The 18,040-nt window shown below is 37.4% G+C and overlaps 1 non-coding gene across 1 annotated transcript; it reads right to left on the bottom strand.

Annotated features, from left to right (window-relative positions):
- Positions 1 to 2,601: 2,601 nt before the first annotated feature.
- LOC141680423 (small nucleolar RNA R71) lies at positions 2,602 to 2,708 on the bottom strand. The gene has a single exon (XR_012558330.1). It is a non-coding gene; the product is annotated as a small nucleolar RNA R71 (small nucleolar RNA).
- Between the last annotated feature and the right edge of the window lie 15,332 nt (positions 2,709 to 18,040).

Below are 18,040 nucleotides of genomic sequence, written 5' to 3'. Positions count from 1 at the left end.
AAATTTCCAATTCGTTTGTAAAAATTAAAAAAAGAACAAAGTATTTTTAAGGCAAGGGAATCAAGGAAAACAATATCATATGCTCAGACTTGAGGAGCACCTTGATAATAGCATGTAAACTTCTTTTAACCTTCTTTGTACATTTCTATTGTAATGCAGCACTTTACAAATTGTCTACTTTTCAATGTATTATTTTTTATAGGGTGTTTTGTTATCATCAAGTCACCCTAAATTTATGCATATAATTCCATTAGACATAAATTGGGGGAGAGTGTTAGGAATATGTTGTAGGCTTGATGTTAACTCACCAAAATACCTTAACTAAAATTGTTAAAAGTCACTTAGTAGCCTTCAACGGATAACCACAGCTAGTCTTCCATCAAAGGGGTAGCTTATATTAATACATATGTAGCACATTCGGTACACTATGATAGTTGAGGGATTTGGTAGTTATTATAGTTTCTAAGTCATGTTGACTACTGATAAGTGGCATTTTATACCACTTAGAGCGTCTTAAAATGGCTTAAATTGGTGTCTTGAAATCAAGTATTTTGTGTATTTGATGTGTTTTTCTAGTGTTTATGCATTTCAGGGTTTTAGTTGCATTTCGAAGGAGGAATCATCAAGAATAAGCCTTGGCATGTGTTCACCATTGCGAGAGGAAAGAAACGGGCAGATTACGGCAAAGAAACGGAGCGAAATCAGAATTTTTCCAGTAGAGGTCTGAGCGCCCGCTCAGCATTGCTGAGCGGCCGCGCAGCAAGCTGAGCGCCCGCTCAGCTATGCTGAGCGGCCGCGCAGGGTCGGGAAAAAAAACAAATTATTTTAGGACTTCTACTTCTGTTTGGTTTCCACTTCTATGTAATCTGAGTTTTATGGGACTATTATATAAGTAGATTTGAGACGTTTTCACAAGGGTGGATTGAAGAAGATTGTGTTTTTACGCAAGGAGCGAAGGAGATAAGGAAGAAGACCGATTTAGCACACCGTAACGAAGAGGAAGCATATCTCTTGTGATTCTTGTTTTGTTGTAACGTTGGATGCTAGTTTTCTTGCTTTAAACTTATTTACTCTTGTGACGTACTCTGTTTTAATATAATTAGTTTAGTTATTATTTTCTTGTGTTTGTTTATCATGATTTCATATGAACCCATGATGACGATAAGTGCTATTATGGGCTAATCGTGATCATGGGGTTGCAACGGATTTATTATGGAATTCTTTAGTTAATTGTTTAATACTTTAGTGTGTGATGATTGCATGATATCTAGTATTGGTTGTGCGTATTCGTCTTATGTGCGTCGCGAACATATAAGATAGGGTGTTAATCTCTTGTGAAGCGACAGTGGATCTTGAGATTTAGAACTTGCCATGCTAGCATAGGTTCATGTACGTTGTGCATGATTAGTGGGTAACTCTAACAGTTTTATTTGCCCTATGTAATCAAAAGGAATAACTTGTGCTTAAATCGTTGTGTTGTCAATTTCTGTAGACATATGGGAACTCAACATAATTGATGACTATTCAACTTCTATCTTAATTGTGGATGCTTGGTAGAATGGTATTAGTACAATGACAGTTGGCTTTTATCAGTTTCGTGTTATTCGATTAATATCATCACTGTCACATGCTAAAGGTAATAACAATGGCTATAGAAGGAAGTAATAATGAAGTTGTGATCTCATGAGTGTTTTATTATTGATAAATTGAAGTGTTAGTTAAGTGATTAATTAAGTAGTTAATTATAGTTAATATTTAATCAACAATTTTAAGTGTTATTGTCTTAACGTTGAGAAGTAATCATACATTGGTGAGTGAGTTTAATTAGACAATAATTTAGTCTGAGTCTCTGAGGGAACGAACTAGAAAGTATTCTATATTACTTGCGAACGCGTATACTTGCGTGAATATTAGTGCGTGTTTTCGCCCTAACAAGTTTTTGGCGCCGCTGCCGGGGACTCGACGTATTTGTTTAGTTTATGTACTTACCATCATTGGTCATTAGGACTCAGTGATTAGGACGTAGTAGTTACTTATTTTTTTCCGGTTGTGTTTCAGGTACTTTAGCAAGCGTTTATGCAAACTCGTTCTCGTGCTCGCAAGAGGACTTTAGATACAGCTGAGGAGACAGACGAAGTTCTTGATATTCCGGAGAAGTTAGATTTTGAGGATTCGGATTCAGGAACTGAGCAGAAAGAACCAGTAAATATGGGAGATCGTATTGTTCAAGCTGATCCAGCTCTTATGGATTTTTCTCAGCCTAAAATTGATGACATTCAGTCAAGCATCCTTCATCCGGCTATTCAAGCTAACACCTTTGAATTCAAGCCGGGCACTATTCAGATGGTGCAGAATTCTGTTTCTTTTGGAGGAGCGGCAACTGAAGACCCCAACATGCACATAAGGAATTTTGTCGAGATCTGCAGCACTTTTAAGTATAATGGCGTGACTGATGAGGCTATCAAGTTGAGGCTTTTCCCATTCTCACTGAGGGACAAGGCTAAAGACTGGTTACATTCTGAACCAGCTGGGTCCATCACTACGTGGCAAGATCTTGCGCAAAAGTTTCTGGTGAAGTTTTATCCGATGGCAAAGACTGCTGCTATGAGGAGTGCTCTTACTCAGTTTGCGCAGCAACCTACAGAATCTATGTGCGGGGCTTGGGAACGCTACAAGGAAATGTTGAGAAAATGTCCACATCATGGAATGCCAGATTGGATGGTGATCACTGGTTTCTATAATGGTTTGGGGGCCCAATCTCGGCCCATGCTCGATGCAGCAGCTGGAGGCGCCTTATGGGCTAAAAGCTATACTGAGGCGTATAATCTTATAGAGACGATGGCTGCAAATGAGCATCAAAACCCAACTCAGAGGATGACATCAAGCAAGGTAGCAGGTATTCTGGAAGTTGATGCAGCCACCGCTATTGCAGCCCAGCTCCAAGCGCTATCAATGAAGGTTTATTCTCTGGCTACATATGGAGTTAATCAAATAGCTATGGTTTGTGAGCTTTGTGCAGGTTCTCATGCTACGGATCAGTGTTCTCTTGTCAACGAATCTGTTCAGTATGTGAATAATTATCAGCGACAACAGCAGCCTGTGCCAGCGACCTATCATCCTAACAACAGAAATCATCCAAATTTCAGCTGGGGGAATAATCAGAATGCTATTCAGCCACCATATCAGCAAGGAGTGAGTAAACAGTTTAACCCACCTGGATTCCAGCAACCTCAGCAGTATGCTACAAGGCAATCATATCCTCAACAGGGAAGTGCAGCTGCACCTACTAGTGCTGATTTTGAGGAACTTAAGCTGTTGTGCAAGAGTCAGGCGGTTTCTATCAAGACCTTGGAAAATCAAATCGGTCAATTAGCCAATGCAGTGCTCAATCGTCAACCTGGCACTCTTCCCAGTGACACGGAAGTACCAGGCAGGAAGGAAGCTAAAGAGCAAGTCAAGGCTATTACCTTAAGGTCTGGAAAAGTAGCTGATGCTGAAAAGGCAAAAGAAGTAGAAGCTGAAATTAGAGGTGAAGAATCTAAGCAAAAGGAGAAAGCGGCGGAACCAAGGAAGACTACTGTTGAACACACTCTGCCTGAGGCTAATACAGGGGAGAAACAGCTCTATCCTCCACCACCTTTTCCTAAGAGATTGCAGCAACAAAAGCTGGATAGACAGTTCGGAAAGTTTCTGGAGGTGTTCAAGAAACTTCACATCAATATACCTTTCGCTGAGGCTCTTGAACAAATGCCTAGTTATGCGAAGTTTATGAAGACTATTCTTTCAAGGAAGGCGAAACTGGATGACCTGGAAACCGTTGCTCTCACGGAAAAATGCAGCGCTGTTCTGCAGCAAAAGTTACCACCAAAACTGAAAGATCCAGGAAGCTTCACCATTCCTTGCATAATTGGCAATCTGACGTTTGACAAGTGCCTTTGTGATTTGGGAGCAAGCATTAATCTGATGCCGTTGTCGATCTTTAAAAAGCTGGATCTGCCTGATCCAAAACCCACATACATGTCGCTACAATTGGCTAACCGTTCCATTACTTACCCAAGGGGCATAGTTGAGGATGTGCTCGTCAAGGTGGATAAGCTCTTCTTTCCAGCAGATTTTGTTATTCTGGATTTTGAGGAAGATAAGAAGATTCCCATAATTTTGGGAAGGCCTTTCTTGGCTACTGGTCGTACCTTGATAGATGTGCAAAAAGGGGAACTTACTATGCGGGTCTAAGATCAGGATGTGACCTTCAACGTATTCAAGGCAATGAAATTCCCTACAGAAGATGAGGAGTGCTTAAAATTGGATGTGATTGATTCTGCGGTTACTTCGGAACTCGATCACATGCTAATGTTTAATGCATTGGAAAAGGCCTTAGTGGGGGATATTGACAGCGATGATGAAGATAGCAACGAGCAATTATAATATCTGAACGCTTCTCCCTGGAAGCGAAAGCTGGACATACCATTTGAATCTCTTGGTACTTCTGACCTTAAGAACGCTGAAGGGAAGCTCAAACCATCAATAGAGGAAGCACCTACCTTGGAGCTTAAGCCATTACCTGAGCACTTGAGGTATGCTTTTTTAGGTGATTCATCTACTTTACCTGTTATTATTTCATCTGACCTTTCAGGTAGTGAGGAAGACAAGCTCTTAAGGATTTTGAGAGAATTCAAATCGGCTATAGGATGGACCATAGCAGACATCAAGGGGATAAGTCCTTCATATTGTATGCATAAAATTCTGCTAGAGGAAGGTAGTAAGCCAACTGTGGAACAACAGCGAAGACTGAATCCCATCATGAAGGAGGTGGTGAAAAAAGAAATTCTGAAATGGCTAGATGCAGGCATCATTTATCCTATTTCTGACAGCTCGTGGGTGAGCCCCGTACAATGTGTACCTAAGAAGGGAGGTATCACTGTGGTCGCAAATGAAAAGAATGAGCTCATCCCTACTCGAACAGTTACAGGATGGAGAGTATGCATGGATTATAGAAAATTGAACAAAGCCACAAGGAAGGATCACTTCCCTCTTCCATTTATTGATCAGATGCTTGACAGATTGGCGGGTCATGAGTATTTTTGTCTTCTGGATGGTTATTCCGGGTATAATCAGATTTATATTGCACCAGAGGATCAGGAAAAGACTACCTTCACTTGTCCATTTGGCATGTTTGCTTTTCGCAGAGTTTCGTTTGGGTTATGTGGCGCCCCGGCCACCTTTCAGAGATGTATGATGGCTATATTCTCTGACATGATTGGAAATAACGTCAAAGTGTTCATGGATGACTTCTCCATTTTTGGACACTCATATGATGAATGTTTGAATAATCTGCGCGCCGTACTCAAAAGATGCGTGGAAACTAATTTGGTGCTCAATTGGGAAAAATGTCATTTTATGGTGCGTGAAGGCATTATCCTTGGGCATAAGGTCTCTAGCAAGGGTCTGGAGGTGGACAAGGCCAAGGTGGGAGTCATTGAAAATCTTCCCCCACCTAATTCTGTGAAAGGAATCCGTAGTTTTCTTGGTCATGCGGGTTTTTATCGGCGATTCATCAAGGACTTTTCAAAGATATCTAAGCCGTTGTGCAATTTTCTTGAGAAAGATGTGCCTTTCAAATTTGATGATGAATATTTGGCAGCATTCGAGACTCTCAAGGAGAGTTTGATCACTGCACCAGTTATTACAGCACCAGATTGGACAGAACCATTTGAGATGATGTGTGATGCAAGTGATTATGCGGTAGGTACAGTTCTGGGACAGCGCAAGAAAAGTCTCTTCCATATGGTCTACTATGCGAGTAAGACTTTAAATGGTGCCCAATTGAACTACACCACTACTGAGAAGGAGCTTTTGGCTATAGTCTTTGGTTTTGAGAAATTTCGATCTTATCTGCTTGGTACGAAAGTAACAGTATTCACTGATCATGCAGCTATTCGCTATCTGGTTTCCAAGAAGGATTCGAAGCCGAGACTCATTCGTTGGGTGCTTTTACTTCAGGAATTTGAGTTAGAGATCAAAGATAGAAAAGGTACTGAGAATCAAGTAGCTGACCATCTCTCTAGGTTGGAGAATCCCGATTCTACTTTACAAGATAGGACGTTAATCAATGAATCTTTTCCGGATGAGCAGTTGTTTGCAATTCAGGAGGAAGAACCATGGTTTGCAGATATTGTAAACTATCTCGTCAGCAATATAATGCCTACTAATTTGACATCCGCTCAAAAGAAGAAGTTTCTGCATGAGGTGAAGTGGTATATGTGGGATGAACCATATTTGTTTAGACAGGGAGCTGACCAGATAATCAGGAGATGTATCCCGTTCTGTGAGACGGAGGGGATATTACGAGACTGCCATTCCACGGTTTATGGTGGACACTATGGCAGTGAGAAGACGGCAGCTCGTATTCTGCAAGCAGGTTTTTTCTGGCCTACTTTGTTCAAGGATGCTCATCAGTTTGTCTTAAGGTGTGATCGTTGCCAAAGAGTGAGAAATTTGTCAAGGAAGGATGAGATGCCATTAAATGTGATGCTTGAAGTCGAGGTCTTTGATGTATGGAGAATCGATTTCATGGGGCCTTTTATCTCGTCTTGCAATAATCAGTACATCTTGCTGGCAGTCGATTATGTCTCAAAATGGGTCGAAGTTAAAGCTTTACCGACAAATGATGCAAAGGCAGTGCTAAATTTTCTTCATAAGCAAATTTTCACAAGGTTTGGAACACCTCGGGTAATCATAAGTGATGAAGGATCGCATTTTTGCAACCGTAAGTTCACTTCTATGATGCAGCGTTATAATGTGAATCATCGAGTAGCTACTGCCTATCATCCGCAAACAAATGGTCAAGCGGAAGTGTCTAACAGAGAGATAAAGCGCATTCTAGAGAAGGTTGTTTGTCCGTCAAGGAAGGATTGGTCTTTAAAGCTCGATGAAGCTGTTTGGGCTTACAGAACAGCATACAAAACTCCACTTGGGATGTCACCGTTTCAGTTGGTGTACGGTAAGGGATGTCATCTACCTGCGGAGCTTGAGCATAAGGCCTACTGGGCATTGAAGAAGTTGAACCTGGATTTAGATGCAGCTGGTAAGAAAAGAATGCTTCAGCTTAATGAACTGGATGAATTTCGACTTCAAGCGTACGAAAATAACAAAATGTATAAGGAAAAGGTGAAGAGGTGGCACGATAGGAAGCTACATCCAAAGTTATTTGTGCCAGGGCAACAAGTTCTCTTATTCAACTCTCGACTCCGACTTTTTCCTGGGAAGTTGAAATCAAGGTGGTCTGGACCTTTTATTGTCAAAACTGTGTTTCCACATGGAGCGGTGGAAATTTTTGAGAATGATCCGGACCAAGCATTCAAGGTTAACGGTCAGCGGTTGAAGCACTACTATGGGGACATGGCAAACCGAGAAGTGGTTAGTGCCATTTTGTTGACTACTTGAGAAGGGTACGAAACGTCAAGCTAATGACGAAAAAGAAGCGCTGCGTGGGAGGCAACCCATGAATTGTTGTTACAGGAACCCTTAGAAGTTAATAACCTATCCAAAAACACAAAAAAATCAGAAAACAGGGGCTGAAAAAAAAAATTTCCAGTGACCCCCTGAGCGCCCGCTCAGCTTTGCTGAGCGACCGCGCAGCAAGCTGAACGCCCACTCAGTTTTGCTGAGCGACCGCTCAGGGGTCGAGTACCAGAATTTTTTTCAGTTCAGAAAAAAAAAACACAAAAACAGTTTTAGCCCATAAACCCACGATTTGTTCCCACTACCCCATCATTTTACTCCTTAATTCCCAAACCCTAATCTAATCCACACCCTATATATACATACACCTATCCTACATATCTCCCATAAAACTTCCTACACTTAAACCCTCTCACAAATATCAAAAATCAGTTCTTACACACTTTTATTCATGAATCAATGGCACCCAAGAGAGCACGCACTATTGACAGCAGCAGCACAGTTCCTACTGCTGATTCATCGAGGGGTACTGCTGCAAGGCCTCGGTTAACTGACAGAGCTGCGGAGGAGGAGTACACTAGGCTGTTGGGGAAGCCGATTCTGAAGGAGAGGGGGTTTTTACCATCGGGGAGGGATGGTGAGTTGCTGCCCATGATTGCAGAGAAGGGGTGGATAGCTTTTTGTGAGTCACCCGAAGCGGTACCGATGAGCGTTGTTCGCGAGTTCTACGCGAACGTGAAGGCCGAAAAGAATGGGTTTTCTGTGGTCCGAGGGCTGACGGTTGATTATCATCCTGCAGCGATTCGCCGTGTGATTGGACAGCGAGAGAGGAAGCCCGAGGAGGAGAACTGGAATGAAAAGACTGCTGAGGATTTTGACTTGGATTTGATTTGTGCGACTCTCTGTTGACCGGGCACAGTTTGGACCTGCAGGACTGGCACTAATGAGTATCGTCACTTTCCGGCGATCGCCATGAACAGGAGTGGACCGGTGGTGAGCCTGAGGAGCATGGGCTGGGTTATCGTCTTCCAGGAGGGCGTCCAGCATGAGGTGCTACTATGGCTAGGCCAGGGCGTGATGAGGCTGGTTCTTCGAGAGCTCAGGAGGGTGCTTGGATGGTTGACGCCCAGTATAGGAGGCTTTCACGGCGGATGGATGCCATGTATGAAACGCAGAGCAGGTTTGCTCAGGAGCTCACCCTTGCGTTAGGGACTGCTTTTCGAGGCCTTGGAGCTGATATCCAGTGGCCAGTTTTTGGTGAGGACTCTGCATACCCGCCGCCTGATACTCCACCCACTGAGGGTGATGATGATGATGACTCCGAGTAGGTATACCCTGTGTTCCTTTCTACTACTTTCACTGAGGACAGTGAAGATTTTTAGTTTGGGGGTGGTAGTTAAGGAATATTTTGTGTGTGTCATTTAGTTGCATATTCATGATAGTTTAGTTCATATAGTTGCATAATTTATGCCATATAGTTTTTTGTTATGAATGTCATGTAGCTCATGCATTTACCATGATCCCTTTTGCAATGATTTATCGACTGAATTGTGATATTGATGCGAGTGTAGTGATAGCATTAAAGTGATATTAAGTTGTGTAGGTTGATATGCATGCTAGAAATAATTGTAAGTCCACTAAGTCTTAGAGAATGCGTAAGGGCTAGATTGTTGTTATGATTTGGTTGTTTTCAAGGTCAATCTACTTATTATACTTAGAATTCGATTATAGGTTCTTAGTGATAAAGGCATGAAAAAAAATAATTTTGGAGAAAAAAAATATGGAAGTTGTTGCTAGTTGTGGCTAGGCGTCAAATGGCTAGTAGCCGGGTCGCATGTGGTGCGAGTAGTCTAGGGTTGAGCAAGATGGAGCGAAACGCACTTGCTCAGAAGTTAAAAAAAAAAAGAGAAAAATTTGCATAATTGATCAAGAGTGGGCTCTTTGGTATTCGAGTTATTAAGTTCTTAGGGGACTTTGTGCCTAGTGACCTAAGGCTTTTAGAGTCTGGGATCCGCTAACCTAACGCTCGTTACATGGATACCATTGTATAAGTCTTTTGTGGACCTCACTCATTGCACGGTCAAATAAGCATTTGAGTTGTAAATAAAAAGCACGATTCCGTAGTAAGCTCCAAGAGTTCTTGTAGTGTTGTATATCACTTTGTGCCTAGAATTTTGTATTCTTTGTATAATCGTAGGATTGCTTTGAGGATAGTCTAGTCATAGTAATTGGTCTAGTTCAGAAGCATATCTGTTAAGCATTTGCACACACCACGTTTCTGGCTGTATGTCCGTTTGTATGAGTTTATTGATCTTTAGTTGTCTAACTGCATTCGTTGGGATGTGGCAATTTGGTTGATTAATTGTAGTAAGGGGGATCGCTGCATTTTCATATAGATTGTATTCATGCATGTTTTTATTTGTTTTTGAGTCTGTCTGTGACGCTTGAGGACAAGCATCGATTTAAGTTTGGGGGTGTGATAAGTGGCATTTTATACCACTTAGAGCGTCTTAAAATGGCTTAAATTGGTGTCTTGAAATCAAGTATTTTGTGTATTTGATGCGTTTTTCTAGTGTTTATGCATTTCAGGGTTTTAGTTGCATTTCGGGGGAGGAATCATCAAGAATAAGCCTTGGCATGTGTTCACCATTGCGAGAGGAAAGAAACGGGCAGATTACGGTGAAGAAACGGAGCGAAATCAGAATTTTTCCAGTAGAGGTCTGAGCGCCCGCTCAGCATTGCTGAGCGGCCGCGCAGTAAGCTGAGCGCCCGCTCAGCTATGCTGAGCGGCCGCGCAGGGTCGGGAAAAAAAACAAATTATTTTAGGACTTCAACTTCTGTTTGGTTTCCACTTCTATGTAATCTGAGTTTTATGGGACTATTATATAAGTAGATTTGAGACGTTTTCACAAGGGTGGATTGAAGAAGATTGTGTTTTTACGCAAGGAGCGAAGGAGATAAGGAAGAAGACCGATTTAGCACACCGTAACGAAGAGGAAGCATATCTCTTGTGATTCTTGTTTCGTTGTAACGTTGGATGCTAGTTTTCTTGCTTTGAACTTATTTACTCTTGTGACGTACTCTGTTTTAATATAATTAGTTTAGTTATTATTTTCTTGTGTTTGTTTATCATGATTTCATATGAACCCATGATGACGATAAGTGCTATTATAAGCTAATCGTGATCATGGGGTTGCAACGGATTTATTATGGAATTCTTTAGTTAATTGTTTAATACTTTAGTGTGTGATGATTTCATGATATCTAGTATTGGTTGTGCGTATTCGTCTTATGTGCGTCGCGAACATATAAAATAGGGTGTTAATCTCTTGTGAAGCGACAGTGGATCTTGAGATTTAGAACTTGCCATGCTAGCATAGGTTCATGTACGTTGTGCATGATTAGTGGGTAACTCTAACAGTTTTATTTGCCCTATGTAATCAAAAGGAATAACTTGTGCTTAAATCGTTGTGTTGTCAATTTCTGTAGACATATGGGAACTCAACATAATTGATGACTATTCAACTTCTATCTTAATTGTGGATGCTTGGTAGAATGGTATTAGTACAATGACAGTTGGCTTTTATCAGTTTCGTGTTATTCGATTAATATCATCACTGTCACATGCTAAAGGTAATAACAATGGCTATAGAAGGAAGTAATAATGAAGTTGTGATCTCATGAGTGTTTTATTATTGATAAATTGAAGTGTTAGTTAAGTGATTAATTAAGTAGTTAATTATAGTTAATATTTAATCAACAATTTTAAGTGTTATTGTCTTAACATTGAGAAGTAATCATACATTGGTGAGTGAGTTTAATTAGACAATAATTTAGTCTGAGTCTCTGAGGGAACGAACTAGAAAGTATTCTATATTACTTGCGAACGCGTATACTTGCGTGAATATTAGTGCGTGTTTTCGCCCTAACAACTACTTGCAAGATATACAAAATAAGTAGGCTAAGTGTAAATATAAAATGCCTTGTGATTTTGTATAAGTGAAAGAGTATCAACTTCTAAGGAAACATTTTCAACTGCTAAACTACAAGCTTCAACGGATGACTCTACAAGATTCAACAGATAACTCAACATGCCTTTAACGGATAAGCTCTTCAATTGATATCAGATAAAGCTTCAATGGATGCTATCAAGAAAGCTTCAACGGATGGCACTAGTACAGTGTCAACGGGTGACAACAATAAAGCTTCAACGGATAACGTCAATAAAGCTTCAACGGATGATCAACAAAAATATAGCAGTTGATAGTGACTTGACAGAAGCTGACAGAGTCACATGAGTTGATAATACAAAAAAAAGAATGTGGCAGCCTGTTTACAGGTTTTAGAAAAAAATAAAGCATTTCCATTTCCATGCAAAATAGGGACGTTCAAAGATGCTATATCTTACTTAGATTGTATTGGACAGAGAATTGAAGAAGCATGTGCTTGGACGTAGCTGATAGGAATATTATTCTTGTCTTATTACACATGTAAACTTGATTCAATATAAATCAAGTGTATCATTTATTTTTAGAAAGCTGTATCTTTAGAAAACATTCTCAAGTTTTAAGTTGTACAAAAATACTCATAAGCAGCTGTGTGCATTTTGCATCTCAGAGATTTCTTCAAATATACATCTCTGGTGGAAAGACAAATCCACCAGAAAGTAATTAAATTGTGTGTTTATTTACTTTGTGTTAGTAGAATACTTCAGAAGCTTAATTCAAAAACACAGTTGTATATCTATAAAGAGTTTTTAAGAAAACCAAAAAGAAACCAGAATTCTATTCAACCCTCATTCTGTAATTCTGCTGTTGTATTGTTGGGAAATAACATCTATCTCGATTTCTATAAATCAGATTTTCACGATTTACAGCCCACGCGAAGGTTATGAAATAATATTTAATTCAGTAATGGTTTAAAATTTTTATCTAGTTTTTTTCCAGAATATAAAGAAAAATAAAAATTATGGAATTTGCAATATTATTCTATTTATATTAGGATTCGTACTTTTTTTTGGTTTAAATCATTGAAAGTACAGGAAATTCTATTCAACTTTGAATACATACTTATAGTTGGTTACATAAAATTCCTTTATTTTAAATCTAACGGTTATGATCAATTTATTTAAAGATCTAACGGTCCATATTAAGTTAGTATCACTATTGTTGTGCATATATTGTGTACTTGATGATTTCATAAACAAAATACCTAAGTAGATTTTACTTAGTGAAATTATGTAGCACTCGACCGATAAGAATTTTAGTCCCGATGGATAAATCTTTATAGTCCCGACGGATAATGATTTATTATCCATCGAGTGAGTAGTTTATGTAATAATAAGTCTATAGCACATTTCTGCATACACCTTTGTATAGATTCTGTAGTAGCATATAAGTCATGTTGACTTTAACTAGATATGCAGAATAGGTTGATTAATTGTACATAGATGATGTCTTGTAATTCTGCATAAGTGAAATGAAGTCAAGTGCCTGATTGCTACCCGACGGATAATCTACAAAGTACCCGACGGATGATCAACAATCCAACGGATGATCATTAACTCGACGGATGATCATGAACCTAACGGATAAAGAATTCAAATATCAGTTGATAGTGACACCGGGTCACATCCATCGAGATGTATGCAAATGGAATGAGGAAGCCTATTAACTGGGTAATAGAGAACAAAGTAGCAAAGGATAAAAACTGATAGTTTTTATAATTATTCTATCTTTTGACTTTGTAATCTTGGGTATACATAAACCAAGAAGTAACAAATAGAAACCAAGATCTGAGATACAAAAAGTGAGAAATCTTTGTAAGCAGAATCATTAACATTTCTATGTATTCTCAGTAGTTCAAATTTGTAAGCAGCTGTGAGCATTCTTGCACACAGAGTTCTCTCGATATAATATATATCTCTGGTGGAATTGTTTAAATCCACCAGAAAGTTTTTAAAGACTCTTGTTTTTAATTACTTATGTTTTGATTCACTTAAGTCTTTTATTCCGCATTGTGCTAATCAAAACACTTATATTTGTATCTGAGTTTGAACATTTTTATTTCAAGAAAAAGGTTCAAGAATTCCATTCAACCCCCCTTCTGTAATTTTTGCCATATTGTTAAGGGACTAACAATTGGTATCATAGCAAGCTCTTAACTTTCAAAGAGTTTAAAGATCAAAACAATTCAGCAGGATGAACAAGAAGGATGTTGGAGTCAAGATTTCTTTTCTGGATAAAGATAATTACCATTATTGGAAGGTAAAGATGCATCTTCATATGCTTTCTCAAGATGAGGCCTATGTAGACTGCATAGAAAGAGGCCCTCATGTTCCAATGAGAGCTGCAACAGGAAACGAGCCATCAGTCCCCAAGCCAAGGCATGAATGGTCTGATCCTGACATTGAACAAGTCAGGAAGGATAAAAAGGCCATGAATATTCTGTTTAATGGAGTTGATGCAGACATGTTTGACAACATTATCAACTGTAAAACTGCCAAGGAAGTTTGGGATACTATACAGATAATCTGTGATGGCACTGAGCAAGTTAGAGAAAATAAGATGCAGCTCTTGATTAAGCAATATGAGCATTTTCACAACGAGGAAAGTGAGTCTCTCACTGATATTTTTAGTAGGTTTCAAAAACTACTAAATGCTCTCAAGTTGCATGGAAGGGTCTATCAGACTAAAGACTCTAATCTGAAATTCCTTAGATCTCTTCCAAAGGAATGGAAACCAATGACAGTCTCATTAAGAAACTCACAAGATTATAAGGAGTTTACTTTGGAGAGACTGTATGGCATCCTGAAAACCTATGAGCTTGAAATAGAGCAGGATGAAAGGATGGAGAGAGGAAAGAAGAAAGGAGGATCCATTGCCCTAGTTACTGAGTTGGAAAAGGAGAAGGAAGTGAAGATGGAAGCTGTTGAATCAACTTCAAAGGTCTGTGAGAACAAGTGCAAGGGGCTTGCAGTAGAAAGTGAAGATTCATTGAGGCAAGATGACATGGAGGACATTGATGAGCACCTAGCATTCCTTTCCAGGAGATTTGCCATGCTCAAGTTCAAGAAGAACTTTTGAGCAGCCAAGCCAAATAGAAACATGGTGGATAAGTCAAAATTCAAATGTTTCAAATGTGGCTTGGCAGGGCATTTTGCCAGTGAGTGTAGAAAGTCAGATTCCATTAAGAAAAGATTTGAGTCTGTGGATTATAAGCAAAAATACTTTGATCTACTCAAACAAAAGGAAAGGGCTTTTATTACACAAGCAAATGACTGGGCAGCAGATGGTCTGGATGAAGATGAAGATGTCAGCTATGTCAATCTAGCCTTAATGGCCAAGTCTGATGAGACAGAGACAAGTTCCTCAAGCAATCAGGTAATTACTACAAACCTTGCACATTTATCTAAAGCTGAGTGTAATGATGCCATAAATGACATGTCTACAGAATTATATCATTTGCGTGTTACAGTTAAGTCTCTTACTAAAGAAAATGCTAAAATCAAATAAAACAATTTGTTTTTAAGTGAGAGTAATAATGTGCTTGAGTCTCTGTTTATTGATTTTGAGAAATTAAGAATTGAGTGTAAGATTTCCAAAGAGGAATTAACTAGAGTCCTTGAAAAAGGAAGAGATTTTAAAGAAGCAGCTCGAGCGTGAACAAGAGGTAATTAAAGCATGGAAAACATCCAGGGATGTCCATGCTCAAATCACCAAAGTTCAAGGAATTGAGTCTTTCTGTGATGAAGCATGGAAAAAGAACAAAGAGAAACTAGAATCCAATTTGGTAGATGGACTGCTAACAGATGTAGACTCGACGGATGATAAGGACTATCTGTCGGTAACAAAAAGTGTTATCCGTCGAATGATGAAAATCCTCATCCGTCGGTTGTGAGCAAACCCATTAGCAATGCCAAACTAGTTAAGCTGAATGAGAAGTATGGGTCTGTTTCCAAGAACTTTGTTTCAGGAGAGTCAAGTCAAGTTAAGAAAGGGAAAAAGGCTAATGTTGGTCACATGACTGTCAAACAGTTAAGTGACAGACTTGAGAAAATTGAGGTAAAAACAGAGACTAAAAGGAAAAACAATAGGAATGGTAAAGTAGGGATTAACAAACACAATAACTACACACCTGATAAATATGCTCCTAGAAAAATCTGTGTCAAGTGTGGTAGTGTAAATCATTTATCTGTTAATTACAAATCTGTCATGCCCCGATATGGGCCCCACAAGTGGGTCCCATTTTTTTTGCCAATTCAAAGTGCAAAGGTAACATACATAGTGTGATACTATAGACATACATTGACGTTATCTTTGATGTCTATTGTAACACAAAAGTCCATATTGCACCAGGGCAAAGATAATGTTACCTTAGGGGCCAAAGGTAACTCGAAAAAAAACAACTTAAATTTTATGTTACCTTAGGTCTTTTGGGTGGCTATGGTAACATTTTTTTGGCCTGTTGTAACATTTTTTGGGTGTTGCTGTAGGCTATCTATGGCGTAGTGTATTACATGGACCATCTACAAAATTTTGGATAAGATCCCCTAACATACTAGCTTAGAACCCGTGTGATATACGGAATTTTTTAAATATTATATAATTTTTTTAAAATAAATTGAATCACAACTTTTAAGATGCGGAATTAGTTTATTTAATTTTTTTTATATGATATGATAATTAATAATTATACATATGCACATATATTTATAAAAAGATCTAATTGTCCATATTCAAGTGGTAGTACAAGGACAATAACTATTAAAAATTTGGATAAGATCCCTTATGCATATTTTGTAATAAATATTTAAATTTGATATTTTATTCAAAGGATTTAAATTTGTAAAAAAAAATATTACTAATTGATATCTATAGTATTATTGTTATTTTTATGCGTGTGTACGAAATATAACTATTTCTTAATTTAAACAACAAGCTTTCTTATGTTTCAATAGTAAACGAATCACTATTAGTTTTATCTTAATTTTTTTTATCCTGAGATCCTTTATACTGACCAAATTTAGTTAATCATATTTATTTTGATTTTTCTAGTCGAATCAATATTAGTTATTATTTTTATAGACCGAAATTCATTACACCGACTAAATTCAACTAATTATACTTAGTGGTCATTTATCAAATCTGAATAATTTATATCTGATTCATTAATATTACTGAATAATCTAAACGTATAAGAAATCTGAATGATTAATGAAATATTATTTGGGAAAATAAAATTTTTAAATATCTGAACGACATAAATTTTAATTTAATTGTGATACAAGATTTTTTTTACGATAATTTATACATTTTATATGAATAATATCACGTAATAATTAAAATAAATCTCATTTTTTAAATTATATATATAAACTATAGGAGTATGGTCATTATTTTCCTTATTTATTTGTTATTTGGTTAAATATCAAATATGAAATTACAAAACTATTAAATATGACTGACATAAAATTAATAAAACAATAAGAAATTTTACATTAATAAATCAAAGTAATTATCTATCTATTATAATAATAGGTAATAACATAGCCCACATGCTTTACGTCTTTTCTCAATCGTTAGTCTTGGCTTTTCTTTCTGAGCGCATAAGCTATTTATGAATGCTTCAGAAAATTAAAAAGGGAAACCAAATGATCTGAATAATTTTAATCGTTCATAAAAGTTTCATTAAGATCTATTAAGTGGTAAACAAATGAGACCTTAGTTTGATTTTAAATTTATTTTAACCTCGACCAATAACATAATTTTGTTTAAGTCAAGGTGAATGGTATATATTATTTTATTTTATTTCAATATCATTACGTCGACGAAGAAATTATTTCTATTTAAGTTTTGAAAAAAGTTTCATCAATAACATAAATACAAAAGCAATCATGTGTGTTATATAAATCCAGGTCTAGATAAACCCAAATACTGTACCGACAAACCGACTACCAATTTTTTTAATATTTCGGCGTACAATGCACAATTGTTTTATTCTTTTTATTTAACAAATTTTTGTTAATTTGAAATAGTTAAAAAAAATACATAAAGTTCTTAAAAAAAATATACATCAATCTTTGCTTGATTTTATTTCGGCTCAATCTTGAATTCTATAAATCAGATTTTGACGATTTTACAGCCTACGCGAAGCTCACGAAATAATGTTTAATTCAATTATGGTTTAAAAATTTTGTCCAAAAAATATTATTCGAATTTTAAAGAAAAAAGTAAATACAAATTTTGAATTATTATTCTATTCATTTTAGGATGCGTATTTCTTTGTGGTTTAAAGTAAGATATTCTATTCAATTTAGATACCTACTTATAGTTGGTTATAGAATATTCCTTTATTTTAGATACAACGACTATGATCCATTTTTTTTAAATATCTAATGGTTCATATTAAATTTATAGTACATGGACCATAATTACCAAAATTTGGATAAGATCCCCCTTACGTATATTATATAATACTAGCGTATAACATGTGCGATGCACGAGCTAGCTAGTTTCTTGATTTTTCAGCACTAGTTGAAGTTATTTGATAGGAAGATTTTGAGTTTGTAGGTAGATAA

Source organism: Apium graveolens, chromosome 1 (genome assembly GCF_009905375.1).
Source record: "Apium graveolens cultivar Ventura chromosome 1, ASM990537v1, whole genome shotgun sequence".
NCBI classification, from domain to species: Eukaryota; Viridiplantae; Streptophyta; class Magnoliopsida; order Apiales; family Apiaceae; genus Apium; species Apium graveolens.
The sequence above is the reverse complement of the archived record's forward strand: the minus strand, read 5'-3'. Positions and strand labels throughout refer to the sequence as shown.